Below are 18,173 nucleotides of genomic sequence, written 5' to 3' on the forward strand. Positions count from 1 at the left end.
TGTGGTGGTGTTTGTGTTGTTGACGAGTGTGGTGTTGTGGAGTTTGTGTTGTTGACGAGTGTGGTGGTGTTTGTGTTGTTGACGAGTGTGGTGGTGTTTGTGTTGTTGACGAGTGTGGTGTTGTGGAGTTTGTGTTGTTGACGAGTGTGGTGGTGTTTGTGTTGTTGACGAGTGTGGTGTTGTGGAGTTTGTGTTGTTGACGAGTGTGGTGTTGTGGTGTTTGTGTTGTTGACGAGTGTGGTGTTGTGGAGTTTGTGTTGTTGACGAGTGTGGTGGTGTTTGTGTTGTTGACGAGTGTGGAGTTGTGGTGTTTGTGTTGTTGACGAGTGTGGTGTTGTGGTGTTTGTGTTGTTGACGAGTGTGGTGGTGTTTGTGTTGTTGACGAGTGTGGTGTTGTGGAGTTTGTGTTGTTGACGAGTGTGGTGGTGTTTGTGTTGTTGACGAGCGTGGTGTTGTGGAGTTTGTGTTGTTGACGAGTGTGGTGGTGTTTGTGGTGTTGACGAGTGTGGTGTTGTGGAGTTTGTGTTGTTGAGTGTGGTGTTGTGGAGTTTGTGTTGTTGACGAGTGTGGTGGTGTTTGTGTTGTTGACGAGTGTGGTGTTGTGGAGTTTGTGTTGTTGACGAGTGTGGTGGTGTTTGTGTTGTTGACGAGTGTGGTGTTGTGGAGTTTTTGTTGTTGACGAGTGTGGTGGTGTTTGTGTTGTTGACGAGCGTGGTGTTGTGGAGTTTGTGTTGTTGACGAGTGTGGTGGTGTTTGTGTTGTTGACGAGTGTGGTGGTGTTTGTGTTGTTGACGAGTGTGGTGTTGTGGAGTTTGTGTTGTTGACGAGTGTGGTGGTGTTTGTGTTGTTGACGAGTGTGGTGGTGTTTGTGTTGTTGACGAGTGTGGTGTTGTGGAGTTTGTGTTGTTGACGAGTGTGGTGGTGTTTGTGTTGTTGACGAGTGTGGTGTTGTGGAGTTTGTGTTGTTGACGAGTGTGGTGGTGTTTGTGTTGTTGACGAGTGTGGTGGTGTTTGTGTTGTTGACGAGTGTGGTGTTGTGGAGTTTGTGTTGTTGACGAGTGTGGTGGTGTTTGTGTTGTTGACGAGTGTGGTGTTGTGGTGTTTGTGTTGTTGACGAGTGTGGTGGTGTTTGTGTTGTTGACGAGCGTGGTGTTGTGGAGTTTGTGTTGTTGACGAGTGTGGTGGTGTTTGTGTTGTTGACGAGTGTGGTGTTGTGGAGTTTGTGTTGTTGACGAGTGTGGTGGTGTTTGTGTTGTTGACGAGTGTGGTGTTGTGGTGTTTGTGTTGTTGACGAGTGTGTTGTTGTGGTGTTTGTGTTGTTGACGAGTGTGGTGTTGTGGTGTTTGTGTTGTTGACGAGTGTGGTGTTGTGGTGTTTGTGTTGTTGACGAGTGTGGTGTTGTGGTGTTTGTGTTGTTGACGAGTGTGGTGTTGTGGTGTTTGTGTTGTTGACGAGTGTGGTGTTGTGGTGTTTGTGTTGTTGACGAGTGTGGTGTTGTGGTGTTTGTGTTGTTGACGAGTGTGGTGTTGTGGTGTTTGTGTTGTTGACGAGCGTGGTGGTGTTTGTGTTGTTGACGAGTGTGGTGTTGTGGTGTTTGTGTTGTTGACGAGTGTGGTGTTGTGGAGTTTGTGTTGTTGACGAGTGTGGTGTTGTGGTGTTTGTGTTGTTGACGAGTGTGGTGTTGTGGTGTTTGTGTTGTTGACGAGTGTGGTGTTGTGGAGTTTGTGTTGTTGACGAGTGTGGTGTTGTGGTGTTTGTGTTGTTGACGAGTGTGGTGTTGTGGTGTTTGTGTTGTTGACGAGTGTGGTGTTGTGGTGTTTGTGTTGTTGACGAGTGTGGTGTTGTGGAGTTTGTTTTGTTGACGAGTGTGGTGGTGTTTGTGTTGTGGTGTTTGTGTTGTTGACGAGTGTGGTGTTGTGGTGTTTGTGTTGTTGACGAGTGTGTTGTTGTGGTGTTTGTGTTGTTGACGAGTGTGGTGTTGTGGTGTTTGTGTTGTTGACGAGTGTGGTGTTGTGGTGTTTGTGTTGTTGACGAGTGTGGTGTTGTGGTGTTTGTGTTGTTGACGAGCGTGGTGGTGTTTGTGTTGTTGACGAGTGTGGTGTTGTGGTGTTTGTGTTGTTGACGAGTGTGGTGTTGTGGTGTTTGTGTTGTTGACGAGTGTGGTGTTGTGGTGTTTGTGTTGTTGACGAGTGTGGTGTTGTGGTGTTTGTGTTGTTGACGAGCGTGGTGGTGTTTGTGTTGTTGACGAGCGTGGTGGTGTTTGTGTTGTGGTGTTTGTGTTGTTGACGAGTGTGGTGTTGTGGAGTTTGTGTTGTTGACGAGTGTGGTGTTGTGGTGTTTGTGTTGTTGACGAGTGTGGAGTTGTGGTGTTGTGGTGTTTGTGTTGTTGACGAGTGTGGAGTTGTGGAGTTTGTGTTGTTGACGAGTGTGGAGTTGTGGAGTTTGTGTTGTTGAATCAATGCAGCAGCAGCTGCAGCATCACAAGATACGTTTGGTCATCTTCATTTCCAACCACCACATCGTAACCATCATCATCACCCCCCTCTCCGTCATCGCCAACATCATCGCCACCTATCATCAACATCATCACCTCCGTTACCATCTTCCCCCTTCGCCCATCATCATTAACATCACAATCATCACGCCCACACATTATCCAGGGAGCGAAGCTCCTGACGGTTACAATGAATGATTTCCCCATCGAATCGTCGAGTTTTGTTTTGCATCTTGTTAAATATATAGCTATATATATGTAAACATACAGAAGTATACATAAAGGTAAAGGCGCAGCCCTGCAATTGCTTGCACACGCCACTGCTTGCGGAAGGGCCTCCACGAGAAGGAGCTCTGGAGCCCAGCGTTGCTTAAACTCTTTCACTCTGACCAGACATCTTGGAAGAGCTAAATGCAAAACACTCTGTTTTCAATCTTGATTTGAAGATTTCGTGACTGCAAGAAATCCCTACTCTTTGGTTCTTTCGGTAAAATCACGTAGGTAGAAAAGAAAATAAATCACGTTTCAGGCGCGCACACAAGCGTCCGTCATCAGGTGGGAAAGCATAGTCTGCTGCTGAGGCACACTGTTTTCAATGGTCACATTCGTGGTCGCTATGTGGGGGGGGGAGGGGTTACGCAAAGTTGTGCCAGAGTGATGCTGCTAATCGAACCCCGCGGCCAAATCACCTCCAGCGTGCCCAGTCCGATCGCATCTCGAATTCGCAGCAGGGCTGACCGAGCCCTGCTGCGTCCTTGGATGGGCGACCATCACCAGAACTCTGCCAGCTCTTTCAGGCGTTGGGGTTGGGGGTGGTGCAAGGTGTGACCGGGAGATGACGGTGCTGAGTGTTGTACCCCCCATCGTGTGTTGTTGACACGTTGGAGGGGTTTTCTCCCCCACCCTCCTCACCCACTCCGCAAAGAAAGTGTAAAGAAACAAAAACTCATTGGTGAAAACGGGCAATCTTTCTCAATATTTAGCAGCGGCAGCAGCCTCTTGGCAAATCGGTCTCGAGACTCACGGCGAGGCTTTACCCTGTGAGAATAATTGCCACTTTTGTCTCGTGCGCATGAGACACGCGTGGCGTTTTGAATTTGGCTCGGTTCCTTCAGGGGCAGGACACCTGCTAATGAGTAATTACTGCTGCTGCCGTTTCTGCTGCACGTGCGAATAATCGTTAGTCTGAGTTGCTGGGCCATTCGTCACGGGGTCTTGTCTGCATCGATATTGGCTGATCCATCTGCCCCCCCACCCACCCTACCCCCCCCCGGCACCACCGCTCACTCTGCCAGGGCATCATCTCCTTTGCCAATCTGCGGGTCTCTCCGGGATCCGGCCCTGCTCTGCGTGGAGCGCTGTGCTTGCCAGGCGCGGGTAATAAAATAACATGAAACAAAACGCGGGGGTGGATGGGGGGGGAGAATGTGAAAGGGAAAGAGAGAGAGAGCGAAAAACACACTCAGAAACGGACGAAGGAAGTGAATCGAATTATAAGTAGAGAGGGAAAAATATCTCTCCAAGCGCTCGGCTCCCAGTCGCATTGGCACCTGATTTTGGTTTTCTTGATCCCAAGCGCAAGCTTGCTCTGTGTGGAAGAAAGTGGTGGTGGAGGAGGTGCTGGGTGAGGAGGTGGGTGGAGGGAGGCTGCTTTCTATCACACACATACACACACGTGGAGTCTGGGAGCTGGGGGGGGGGTGAGCAACGAGAGAGATGGGAGAAGAGGGATGGTGAGAGTGTTGTACCCAGGGCTTAAATTCTCACGCTGCCATAGCGGATGGCTTTGAGGAAAGATGATCCGCGTAAGGCACTACCACTAGACTACAGCGTATCGCCAATGAATAATAATACTAGCCTTGTACGTTATGTTCGTGTAATCATATGCGCAAGATTATGACGATATAAATCTAGATGGATGCGGCCAAAATAAAATCAGGACCATCGTTGTGGAGTGTTCCGGCTAAAATTCAAGACTGGCGGTGCCGACGCAGTCAATACACCCAAGACTGACCCATATATTGAGTCATTTATATAACGTCTCCTATACCTATCGATCGCTGTACATCCTATTACACTTCAGTGGGGGGGGGGTGTATCCTGGACAAAAATAAACCCACGCTTATCAATGTTCACCGCACAACCGATAACCAAAACCACTCCGAATGCGCCCCGATCTCACAAGCTCAGCGGGAATTGGAGCCTGCATCTTGCCTGGATGAGAGACCATCACCGTGCGTGCACCGATTGGCGGTCGACTTGACCGCCAGAATGTAAAATTTTAGTAGTTGCTCTGCATCTACATCAGCGGCCATACGGAGGGAGAAGAAGAAGACCGGCACTGGCCGCTGTGGGGAGGCTTCTCATCCAGCAGTGGATTGAGAAGAAAAATAATCCGTACGTGTCCTATACAATACATTGCAAACTTGTGAGATATAAACAAATGGAAGAAAAAGATTAATCATCTACGTCGTCGTCGTGGTGGCCATTCCACATTATCATGACGGAGAGCCCAATAATGTTATAAGACAACCATAGTTTGGCTTCCCATGGGTGGTTGGGGGGTGGCGGTTCGGAACTTGGGCCCCGTTAAGACGCCTCGCGAAAAAGCCATCCACGTGGGAACGCGCCGGGCGGCTTGAAGAGCAAAAGACGACTGCCGTCAAATTCTGGCCACGCGCGTGTAACGAGGGAATAGTCCGTTACGTGAGCGGGCGAGAGGGGAGGGAGGGAGGGAGGAGGAGAGGCAAGCACACGGGCAGGATTATGCGCAACATGTGTTCGGCTTTCGATGTTCGTTTTGTCAGTAAGTGGTAACATACACGCGCGGGCACGTGCACACAAGCGCGCATCCGTGCACACGCGCGCACACACGGGCACACGCGTGCACTCGCGCATGAGCTGCGTATGGCAAAGCGAAGTGACAGCTGCAATGTGAATCGTTTTGTGATGTTTGTGATCGTGAGACTCAACTGCCCAGACAAAGATCCCCCCCCCCCCCTCCTATTTAGCTTGAACAGACTTTTGGGACAAGTACCGTTTAAAGAGCACCTATCAAGGCCGGTACGGCACACAAGGGGATGGTGTGGCCATCATCACATGTACATGCCTCTCACTCTCTGTTGTAATTCTGTTTTGGGGTTTTTTAACAACGATTGTCGAGCACCAAATGTCCCGATCATCAACCGAGATCCACTGCTGGATGGAGGAGGCCTTTCTGTACCCTTGCTCAATTTATCATCCTCCTGCCGAGCCATTGTTCGCGCCGTCAGTTGCGCGGGCCGGGTATTTAATCACGAAACTTCGCGTGTCCCGTCCCCGTCGACACTCGCATCAACTCCAGCTGTCGCTCGGTGGCGAGGATGGTGCCGTGGAGTTTGTGTTGACGAGGGTGGCACCGTGGAGTTTGTGATGACGAGGTTGGTGCCGTGGCTCCGTAGTTTGCCGCTCCTCCGAGCCCTCATTAGTTGGGGATACGGGTGGGGAGGTTGCGGGATTGCGAGGGGGTAGACACCGTTTAAAATGCGACGCGTGTGGAACGTTTGAGGAACGTTTGTGGAACCTGTGCGTACCGCCCAGCACGCGGCAGGCAGGGGATGAACGCAAGGTGGAAGCGTCATTTTAATAACGTTGAGCCTGCAGAGCTTTTTTTGTGTGTGTCTTGGAATAGTTTTCACGGAAAGGCGCCGTTTACAATTTACAAACGTGAGTGCCACTTGTGAAAACTGTGCGCAATAAAACATCGTGCGTTGTTTTTCTTTATATTCACGTGTGTGGGTGCGATATAACACATTCCTGCTGCGGAGGGAGCTGGTAGGAACGTTGGGTTGCTCGGTCAATGGCCAGGGTCAACGGCGGCGTGGTGTATTCCGCAAATATGGTCGACTGTGAGGGCGGGTACAAGTCGGCGTGAGTAGGTTAAACGTTGAGTTTTATAAGGGCACCACGGGGTGACCAGCCCCTCCCCACCCAGCCCCCCCCACCCAGCCCCTCCCCACCCTCCCCTCCCCACCCAGTCCCACCCTACCCACCCAACCCCTCCCCACCCTCCCCTCTCCACCCAGCCCCACCCCTCCCATTTTTGGATGCACGACGGACGAACGGACACAATAATCCCCTGTGGGCTGGTGTAACCAGGAGGTTCCTACCAGTATTATATAAAAACATTACAGTATTGGTACCAACCAAAAACGTAACAGCAATGTTCAGTGTTTCTCCGCAACCTCTTGCAAATCAGTACACAACGCGAGCGTGCGAGCGAGTGAGATCAGGGAACCACGAGCACACAATCTCAAACTCTGTTCCAAGTACCGGGGTGGGTGGACATTAGCGCTGGCAGAGAGGGTCAGCAGCAAGTGCCACGGGCCCACGAGTCGGCAGCATTCCACCAGTCCACTCGTCGATTCCACCACCCCATTGCCAAAGCAATCATTGCCCCCCCCCCACCCCAGACCCTACTACTGGCAGACTAATGCCCCCCCCCCCACCCCCCAGACCCTACTACTGGCAGACTAATGCCCCCCCCCCCAGACCCTACTACTGGCAGACTAATGCCCCCCCACCCCCCAGACCCTACTACTGGCAGACTAATGCCCCCCCCCAGACCCTACTACTGGCAGACTAATGCCCCCCCCCCAGACCCTACTACTGGCAGACTAATGCCCCCCCCCACCCCCCAGACCCTACTACTGGCAGACTAATGCCCCCCCCCACCCCAGACCCTACTACTGACAGACTAATGCCCCCCCCCCCACCCCAGACCCTACTACTGGCAGACTAATGCCCCCCCCCCACCCCACCCCAGGTCCTACTACTGGCAGACTAATGCCCCCCCCCACCCCCCAGACCCTACTACTGGCAGACTAATGCCCCCCCCCAGACCCTACTACTGGCAGACTAATGCCCCCCCCAGACCCTACTACTGGCAGACTAATGCCCCCCCCCCAGACCCTACTACTGGCAGACTAATGCCCCCCCCCAGACCCTACTACTGGCAGACTAATGCCCCCCCCCACCCCACCCCCTACTACTGGCAGACTAATGCCCCCCCCCCAGACCCTACTACTGGCAGACTAATGCCCCCCCCACCCCACCCCCTACTACTGGCAGACTAATGCCCCCCCCCCAGACCCTACTACTGGCAGACTAATGCCCCCCCCCACCCCCCAGACCCTACTACTGGCAGACTAATGCCCCCCCCCCACCCCCCAGACCCTACTACTGGCAGACTAATGCCCCCCCCCCAGACCCTACTACTGGCAGACTAATGCCCCCCCCACCCCCCAGACCCTACTACTGGCAGACGAATGCCCCCCCCCACCCCCAGACCCTACTACTGGCAGACTAATGCCCCCCCCACCCCCCAGACCCTACTACTGGCAGACGAATGCCCCCCCCCCACCCCCAGACCCTACTACTGGCAGACTAATGCCCCCCCCCCAGACCCTACTACTGGCAGACTAATGCCCCCCCCACCCCCCAGACCCGACTACTGGCAGACTAATGCCCCCCCCACCCCCCAGACCCTACTACTGGCAGACTAATGCCCCCCCCACCCCCCAGACCCTACTACTGGCAGACTAATGCCCCCCCCCCCCCAGACCCTACTACTGGCAGACGAATGCCCCCCCCCACCCCAGACCCTACTACTGGCAGACTAATGCCCCCCCCCCCCACCCCAGACCCTACTACTGGCAGACTAATGCCCCCCCCACCCCAGACCCTACTACTGGCAGACTAATGCCCCCCCCCCCACCCCAGACCCTACTACTGGCAGACGAATGCCCCCCCCCACCCCAGACCCTACTACTGGCAGACTAATGCCCCCCCCCACCCCCCAGACCCTACTACTGGCAGACGAATGCCCCCCCCCCCCCACCCCAGACCCTACTACTGGCAGACTAATGCCCCCTCCCCAGACCCTACTACTGGCAGACTAATGCCCCCCCCCCACCCCCCAGACCCTACTACTGGCAGACTAATGCCCCCCCCAGACCCTACTACTGGCAGACTAATGCCCCCCCCCCAGACCCTACTACTGGCAGACTAATGCCCCCCCCCAGACCCTACTACTGGCAGACTAATGCCCCCCCCCCAGACCCTACTACTGGCAGACTAATGCCCCCCCCACCCCCAGACCCTACTACTGGCAGACTAATGCCCCCCCCCAGACCCTACTACTGGCAGACTAATGCCCCCCCCACCCCCCAGACCCTACTACTGGCAGATGAATGCCCCCCCCACCCCAGACCCTACTACTGGCAGACTAATGCCCCCCACCCCACCCCCTACTACTGGCAGACTAATGCCCCCCCCCCCACCCCCTACTACTGGCAGACTAATGCCCCCCCACCCCAAACGGCTTACAATTTGCTAATGAGACGTAACTTCCTGGTATCTTCTCGAACACCCCTAACCCGAATAAAGCAACACAACACATCGGTGGTGGCGTCCCCATGTTCTCCATGTGGCCAAATGACGATTGAAGTACGCGATAACCGTTTGACGTGAGTGCGCTCATCACTTTGATCCACTCTAAATCACCGTGTTCAAAAACAAACAAATAATAACCGCTGCGGGTCAAGCCCAGGGGGCTGGTAACCAATTTCTGCCCACCACCCACGACCACCCCCAGCCATGAACGTCGATGTAGACGCAGCGTGTCACCCACTCTCCTCCCACCGACTCCGACACCGTCGCCACCCTGCTGTTGTTGCGATACAACAACGGGCAGTGGTGACACTGAGAATGCAGCGGCCTCTAGCGGCAGCAGGAGGTCGCGTGAACACTTCACGCAATACGAACGAGAAACTTTCTCGGTTGAGAGCGATGCGTGTGTTGCATCGTGATATTCTCATCAGGGGCCGTCCATAAATGACGTCACGCGATTTTTGACGATTATTGACCCCCCACCCCTCGTCACACGGCGTCACAAAAAGTCAAACCCCTCCCCCCTCAAATATGACGTCACAAAGCTCTGCCCCCCCCCCCAAAAAAAAAATACGCTTCAAATCGCTTTAAACTATTGTCCTTGTAGTGCGTATTTAATGTGGCGCTGCACTCTGATGTTGTAGGAGAAAACATTTATTAAAAAGTCTATTTAATTAAGTAGAACGTGTTGTGTCTATATTTATTTAAAGTTGCGCATTTTGATGTGACGTCACATTTCTCAACCCCCCGCCCCCCTCGTCACAAATGTCTGACCCCCCCCCCCCCTAGGTGCGTGACGTCATTTATGGACGGCCCCTCAACGACCGAATGCCAGCATGAACGGTTGTCTGGGCTCATTAGGGGGTGGGGTCTAGTTTCAAATTTGCATAATAAGCCCCGCCCCACCCTCAGTAAGCCACTCCCCATTGCTGGCCTCCCCCCACCCCAATGGCAGATGGCAATGGATGAGGTTGAACCGGCACATTTTCGCATCTCTTTCACAAGAATGCACTTCCGTCACCGAGTGTAACGTCTTACATTTCAAACAGAGTTTAATATACGTAAGTATATATCAAAACAAGTAATTGAAGGCGTACAAACACAGAATATAAACATGTTACAGTCGATACGAGGGTGGGGATTATTTTATTATTAAGACACACGCATGATTTTTTTTCTACCTTAGCGAGAGCTGCACGTCAGAATTGTCCAAACGCCTTTGTTTTATTTTAAGCCAATAAAGAATTTACTTTGACTGGTCTCAACATCCACAAAGACAAAGATCCCCGTATAGCTTCATCAGACCGTTGGGGCAAGTGCTATTTGCGAGCACCTATGAAGGCCAACACGGCACACGAGGGGGTGGTTGGCCGGCGCCACTCCCGGCCGCCTTTGTCTCCTCCCCCACCCCCCCCCCCCCCAACTGCTGATGTTCAGATGTTCGTCACCGACGTTGGCTACGAGCGGGTATCGAACTCGGGTCGCCGCAGTGCGCTCACCGCTGCCCACACGCTCAATCACACCGGCACACGTGGAGCAGCAGTGGAAAAGAATGGTGAAGTCGAAAGCAGTAAAGCAGAGTAACATTGCGACGCTATGACACTCGATACGTAGATGACCCTAAAAACGTGACATTTGTGACTAAAATGACCGCGCAACGCCCACAATTTAGCCCTAAAACCTGCATTCCAAACGATTCGATTTAAAACGGTGATATTAATAGGAATAATAATGATAGCATCTCCTAAAAAAACACTTAACAAGTAATTTAATACCTTAGGAACGGGGGGGGCGGGTTGGGGGAGGGCAGAGCTACACGTCTCGTCAAAAGTGATGATTTTTGAGAGACGCTAATTTCTCCACGACCAAATGACGCAAAGGCACAATCATCTCGACGGACAACCCCACCAGACTTGACGCGGACGAACGGCGATCACACGGGCGAGAGCAACGAGGTTGCACACCACAAGAACCCCACCAGGCCCTCTCACCAGAGGTCGCAACCGGGTACCCGATACCCGTACCCTACCCGATACCCGGCTACCCGTACCCGGCCGGGTACGGGTACCTGTTTGCGACCCTGGTGCGGCCGGGAACGGGTAGGCCGTGAGTCACTGGTGAGTAACCGTTTGTCACTCATTTCGGGTAGGGTACGGGTAGGGAACGGGAACCCGTACCCGGCCGGGTACGGGTTCCCATTTGCGACCCTGGTGCGGCCGGGTACGGGTAAGGAATCAAAACCCGTTTGCGACCTCTGCCTCTCACCCCCCCCCCACCTCCCACGTTCGACTGCTGGGGGGCCGATGACCCCCCCCCGCCGTAGCGCGAACGAAACGTGCACGGGGGGGAGAAGGAAAGGGGGTCGCGGGATTGGCGACGCGGAAATGCAAAATTCACAGCCGCCACCAAAGCAAAACATTACACCAGTACACACACACACGACACTTGGCTTGTTCATGACGTGTAAAAGGCAGACTGATGCGTAGACATCCCGTCGTCGTTATTGTTTGGGAGCTGTCCAGTTTGCTCGCTCTAGGTCTCGACGTAGGGATGTTCGTAATCAGTGTTCAACTAAGGCAGGGGTAGGGAACCTTTTTTCTGCCAAGGTCCATTTGGATACTTATAACATCATTCGCGGGCCATACAAAATGGTCAACTTAAAAATGTACCTTTTATATTCGGTCAAACATTTCATTAACTCGCCCCTAATGTGATGATGGCTGGAACTGCTTCTCTTTGGTGAGGCGTGTGATGTTAGCTGGTATTGATGATGTTGCTACTCGCAACTGCTTTTCCAGGTTTGCTCCGAGATTTATTGAATTTCGAGTCCCGCCTGCGGTTGCCTTGGCAGGGCCACACCAAATGATTTCGCGGACCTAATACGGCCCGCGGGCCGGACGTTCCCTACCCCTGAACTAAGCGATGTCGATAATCACATGCAAACAAAGACGATGCCAAATGGGGAGAAAAAAAATCGACAAAATGTATCGGTTCACAAACCTCCAGACATTCGGTACTGAGCAGACTGCTCAAGTATGGTCAACGAAGCCCCCCACACCCACCCCACATTTCCGAAACGGCGGTGTGATGACGCCCTCATCCAGCAGTGGACCGACAAAGTGCGGTAAGTTTCAATATACAAGTTCTGCATCCCATGGGTTTGGTTGCCAAGTGGACTAATTAGGGTTGGAATCCGCGGCGGCGGTGCGAATGCTCCATTAAACGATCGCTACCCGACGCCCAACCGGATTCGGCTATCGATTCCGTGCAGAGTTTTTGTTCTTCTTCTTGTAGAACAACTAATTATTTAAACATTACAAAAAAAAACACTCGATAATCGATAACCCCATCTAGAACATCCACAAAGCAGCAATGAGCAACCGACATCGAGACCCCCTTAACACCTCGCTCCAAACTGCCTCTGACAATCTCTCTGCACGCACGTGGCACTCAACCCTCGTCTCTCACTCCAAAAGACACACACACACACGGCACCCCCACACCCACAACCCCCCCCACTCCTCTCGCCCGCCCCCCCTCTCGACCTTCAAGTAAGTGAGGCGATAGACCCACCGAGCCACCCCACCATGCGTCCAACGGGAGAGTGAACCAAAGACCATTCACGTGCGAAGAACGGCTGCTGAACAGAGGCAATGTAACCCCCTTCCCCCAACCAAAGCCTTGTCCCGTGTCAAATACATACATGTGCTCGAAACTAAACACGTAGATATATAAAAACAAACGTGTGTCTGTGTCTGTTAGTATACACACATACCAGCAGTGCACTTAACCGAACGTGGAGCAATGATACATTGCCGAGCACCAGTTTTTCACATTCCAAACGACTGCGTTGAAAGAATCTTGCATTTTTCACCATCAGCTGCATCTCGAATCGTTCAGAGCAAAAGTAACGAAATTACCGCAGAACATTTCAATACGTCCGGCTATTTTCTGCCGTGGGAATGCACCGAGAAAATTTCTAACTTTTTGATAAGCTGCATTTTTTTTTATTATTTTCCACCAAGTGGTAAATGGGTTTCACAAAACAAGTTAATATATGCATTAATAATATAGTAGTAATGATACAAAATAATAACAATGATTATAGCCAAGGGGCAATGGTTTTGCTGGGCTCTGCAGAGGAAACAGAGAAGTTGCTTTGATTAGGATCGTGAACAGCGCCTGTCGAGGTATCACTCAAGAGAGGGCAGTGCAAAAAAAGAATTCAAGCATGTAACAAAACAAAAATAGAACAAAAATAACAAAACAGCACCAGATGCAATGTGCATGCAAATCAATAATAGTATTGAGGTATTTGAAAAAGAATGAGTGCCAAAATAAAACCACGCAATTTTTCCACTGGAACATCTGAACGATGCGCGCCGGTCACAGTGCGATGCCCTCCGCGGGTAGGGGATGGTTTTCCCCACTGGCAATTTGCAGAGCCAAGTCAGAACTCAATCCGTGCAAATGCCCGGCCTCGCTTAGATACCTGAATCTGGCTCGAGTTCCCAAGGGTCCAGGGGCAAGGCTATTCAGTTTTCCTGTTGCGTGCAACGTCAGCAACACGGCTCGGGTTATGCAGTGGAAAAAAACAACCTGGCGCCAGGCTGGCTCGGTTCGGCCGCGGCATGGCTTGATTGTGCAATGGAAAAAGAGGTACAAGAGGACCGACCAACCCACCCCCCCCCCACAAACCGAAGCTGTGGTCAGGGTTTAACACCTGCAGGTCCAGAACGACCGTCAACTAAGCCAGGGGTGAAAATTCCCAGCATCGGGAAAACGGCTCCGAAAAAAAATCCAGAACGTCGATTAAAAGGACGCAACAACTCTCGTATTGCAGTTACACACATCTACGTTCAACCACCTGTGGCTGTCCCAACGCAAGTCAGAAGCTTCGTTATTGAATAATAATCAAATAGCCCTCGTGATGCGAGAGTATCGGATGAATTAAAATTGAATGGAAATCAAGTCAGTCGGTGATGACACCGGAGCGCGCACATAAAAGTCACTCGAAAAAAATTCATTTTTCCTCAGCGTACAGCCCCATGTGCCGTCAACCCACACTTGTCGGTGCGGGTTGAAGGCAGGGGATGTAGGTGCTGGGAGCATACTACAGTACAACACCGGAAATCGCTGCATTGCCCTCTGCAGCCTGCGACACTTGTCTTTGTGAATGCAGGTCGCCCTTCGAAGCACTATGCAGGCTCAACAATCTGCTTAGCTCCTGAGACGTTACGAGATCGGGCATAATTCCAGGCGATATTCGTCACTTGTCTGACCGCAGGCATTTTGGCCGATAACGAAGCTTCAAACTCGTGTGTGTGTTTGTTTTCGGACAGGCCGGGGGACCACTTATCCTCGGTTCGCGTCCACAACATAAGAGCTACCTCGCCGTTCTTTTGTACCTCCTCACGGAAACCCCCAGGAAGCGTCGCGGGCAACCTGGGCGGAAGCACCCCGGGCGACACACCGCACAGCCCGAGGTCCGTGCACCCATCATCCACCCCCCCACCTCCCCACGAGATTATAAACGGCGTCAACTCAAATCCACGACGGAACGACGCATGGTCCCACTGCGGTACACGAGAAGCTGCGCGCGGCAGTGGTTGGGGAATGGGTTAGACGCGAGACAGCCGCGACGAGTTTGCGCGCACGGCGCTTGACCGATACTGCTGTTGCTGCGGGCGTCCTGCCCTACACGCCCGACACGCGGCGGTCAGAGCTGTGTGGTCGCTGGCACCGGGGGGGGCCTTGATCGTAAACACTGGGACCGGGACAACGTCCCACGTCCCCCATCCCGCCACCCGTCCCTCACGCCCCTGCATCGTAGCGCCATCTCCCGGAGGCAAGAGCGGCTCAAGGAAGAACCGAGCCGAGACACGAACGACTGCCGTTATTAAATAAGAACTTATCGGCGAAACCTGACCCCAACAAAAAAAAAACCACACACATTCTGAAATACATAGTGCAATTGTTGTTGCTGTTGTCATTTGTATTTTTTTTTTGTCTTCTGCTAAGTTTTCTGTCACCCGGGACAAAGCGTTTGTTATTCATCAGTTTCATCCGGGGGCTGCTCGAGCCGTTTCTGCAAAACGCTTCCCATTCCCCGAGTCTGCCCTATTTGTTTAAAATACTTGGGATTTCACCCCCCCCCCCCCACCGCTGGCTCGCCCCCCCCCCCCACTCCGTCTCCCAGTTCCATAACCCCCTCCCCCCTACAAACGCGCGCGCACACACACGCTTGCATCCAGTTATTCAGTAATAGAAAAACGATACGTGTCTAAAAAATAGGTAGATGTGTTTCAATGCAGCATTTGACAGAGGGTGAACCACAAGCACCAGGCCCGACCCCGAACATTTCAACAACAACAAAAAACCTCGCAAAAATATCGTTCGGAGCATCGTCTGGACACAGAATGCAGCATCTTATGGGCCCGCGTGTGTGCACGAGTGATTTCAATAATATCACTATATATAGAGCTATGTACATACATACATACATTAAAGGTAATCTGTCGAACGCAGTGTGTAAGCCTGAAATCTGACCAAGAAAAGCTCACCACCAGCCACCCTCTTAAGAGTGGGGGGGGGGGGTTTGGCACTCAAAGGGCACGAGTGCCAAACTGGGGGTGAGATGATTCTAAGAAGTCTGTCACGATAAAGAGAATATACGCTGGTGATGTGAATTCCCGAATCTTAGAGAGGACCAAGAACTTAGTCCACACGCCCCCCCCCCCCGACATCTACGGGCGACCAGCTGGTAAATGGACAGCGCATCGACCAGGCTTCTCACCAGCAGCATTCCACTCCTGCGAGATCTGCTTCTGCACCTGCTGAGGTATAAAGATGCCACGAGGCCCAATGGGGCATTCTTAAATAAGTATACATCATCATTATCGTCGCCGCCGCCACATTGTCCTCCAGTGCTAAGAACGTTCAAGATCGGTGAATGTTTTTGTGAAGACTTCTTGTTGTTAAGATTGGAAAAAGACATCTCAGGACGACGCAGGCCCGTCCGCCACGACGGCGTAAAAAAAGCGAGCGACGACCGTGAGCTCGCCAGACCAGTCCTGCAGCCGCCATCTCGGGATCCCCGGCGGACATGGTTCGAACCCACGATACCGAGGACGGCCCGATTCGTGCGTAAATGAGCTTCGCTTCGGCCGCTCGGCTCCAGGTGAGAGCGGCACAGCTGCGGAGACACCACAAACTGGGCGGTTCACGCGCACTCCGGCGAAAGGAATCACTGCAATGAGGTAGTAAATGTTGGAAACCATCAATGCCTCCCTCCCTCAGGTACCCCCCCCCGCCCCACCTAACCGGCCCACCCACGCACCGACGCGATATGTCGACAGCTCGGACCTCACTGTCGCGCAGGACGCAGGGCAAAGGTGCCTTATCGGCCATCGACCGCGGGGGGGCGGGGGGGGGGGGTGAGGGGGTGGAGCGCCGGCAACATCCAGCGCAGGGGCAGCAGTGGCAGCTCCGCGCCGGCGATGGAGCTGACAGAAAAAAAAAACTGTCCCACCACACCGGGCCCCGTCTACCTGCCACTGTCGAAACGGAACAACGGACAGCGAAACGCAAAAGCCCATTAAATAATAATAGACGAAACAAACACAACACGCGCAATGAGTGCAAAAACTTAAATCGTGTAAAGCTTGCGCTGCTCTAGTTTTGTTTGAAGTGTCGTTACTAAGGCATTTCTTTCCCGACCGTGCCCCGAGGTGGGTGGTGATAAAATTCCAAAGGGGGATAATTTTTTTCCCCCCCTCTAAGTGAATTTAAGAACGTAGGAAAAATAAAAACGAGCGATTTGGAGATGCGCAAGCCGCGTGCACGTGCGGAGGCCGATTTTCCGGTGACCTTGTTTGACCTCGTTGCGGGCTCGTTACTCGCTAACAATTCAACGGCTCGTGGAGCAGAGCTAACAGATTTACCGAGCAGCCCATTAAGTTGACAATAAATCGGTGAGAAAATAAAAATTACTTTCGCGCATGCGAAAATAAATTGTTTACGTGCACACAGATTTCCAATTACAGTATATTTCAGTTTGAGAAAGAAAAAAATGCATATATTAACTTTAAATTACGAGAAAGATTTTTTGTTTTTAACAAAATCAGTGTAGCATATTGTACAAATTGAGTCGCCTGATAAAAGTGAAAACATTTTAACAAAAGCGCCGTATTGTTTTCCCCATAACATATTGCACGCACGGTACTTTTACACCAGGGCGTAAAAGGGAGCATTGGTCTGGGCCCAGGTCATGCCCCGTCGCTGCGTACGAGCCAGCTTGCATTACAAGTTGCGGTCCTTCCCAAAATCAGTTGCAGGACATTATGCGTTAACAAACCAATCGGAACACAAAAGCGAAAAAGCGAACTTCAGTGCCTCCCCATGGCCATGCGTAGCCACACACGGGAGCCCGACGAACCTGCCTTGCGAACGCCTGAAGACCGAGGGGGTTTCAAAGCGAAACTTCTCAGAGGCCTCCCCCCGCCCCCGCCCCCCCCGAATTGTGGAATGTCGACTTCCCAGCGCCGCCACTATGTCAAATGCAAGTGCAATGGGTCACCGAGGAACGAGGATGACACCTGATGCCAAAGAACCTCGGGATTGAAAACCATTCGCGTGACGGCACTCACGGGGCCACCGTTATCGTTTGGCAAGGAGAAAAATAAGATAGGACTGTCGCCCCCCCGTGTGTGTGAATCTCAAGAAACATCGTCTCTTTAGCCCCCTTCCCCCTCATCCCCATTTCCCCAATTCCAACCACCGCCGCCCCTCAATGTCCACCACCAACTCCTGCATGTGGTGCCGCCGTCCACCCCTGTCGCGACGTCACACTGGCCAGGCCTAGCATTCTCCACTCGACCGGAACACGGACACGATCGCGACACAGCACGACGCACCGGGCGCAGTTCCGCATCGTACGCCGTCGCTCGGCACTTCACCCGCGTCCCTCTCCGTTTCTGTAGGACCCACAAAGTGTGCACGTGCACGCCGGTTTTAACCTTTGATCCAACACGAGCGACCGCTCTTGCCACCGCTACCGAGATGACGGGAAAGTGGCATGGACGTGGGAAGGACGCGTTGGCCTTAATGAGGGTAGACTAAGCAGTTGAAGGATGTCCCCTCCAGTCTAGATGACGTGGAGTCTGGAGTCAAGCCAGCACCGTAAAAAAATAACATACCTAGAGGCTCAGGAGCTGTTCTGCTTTTCACAAAATTGCAGATCAACTGCCCG

Source organism: Lampetra planeri, chromosome 30, assembly GCF_965212315.1.
Source record: "Lampetra planeri chromosome 30, kcLamPlan1.2.h2, whole genome shotgun sequence".
NCBI classification, from domain to species: domain Eukaryota; kingdom Metazoa; phylum Chordata; class Hyperoartia; order Petromyzontiformes; family Petromyzontidae; genus Lampetra; species Lampetra planeri.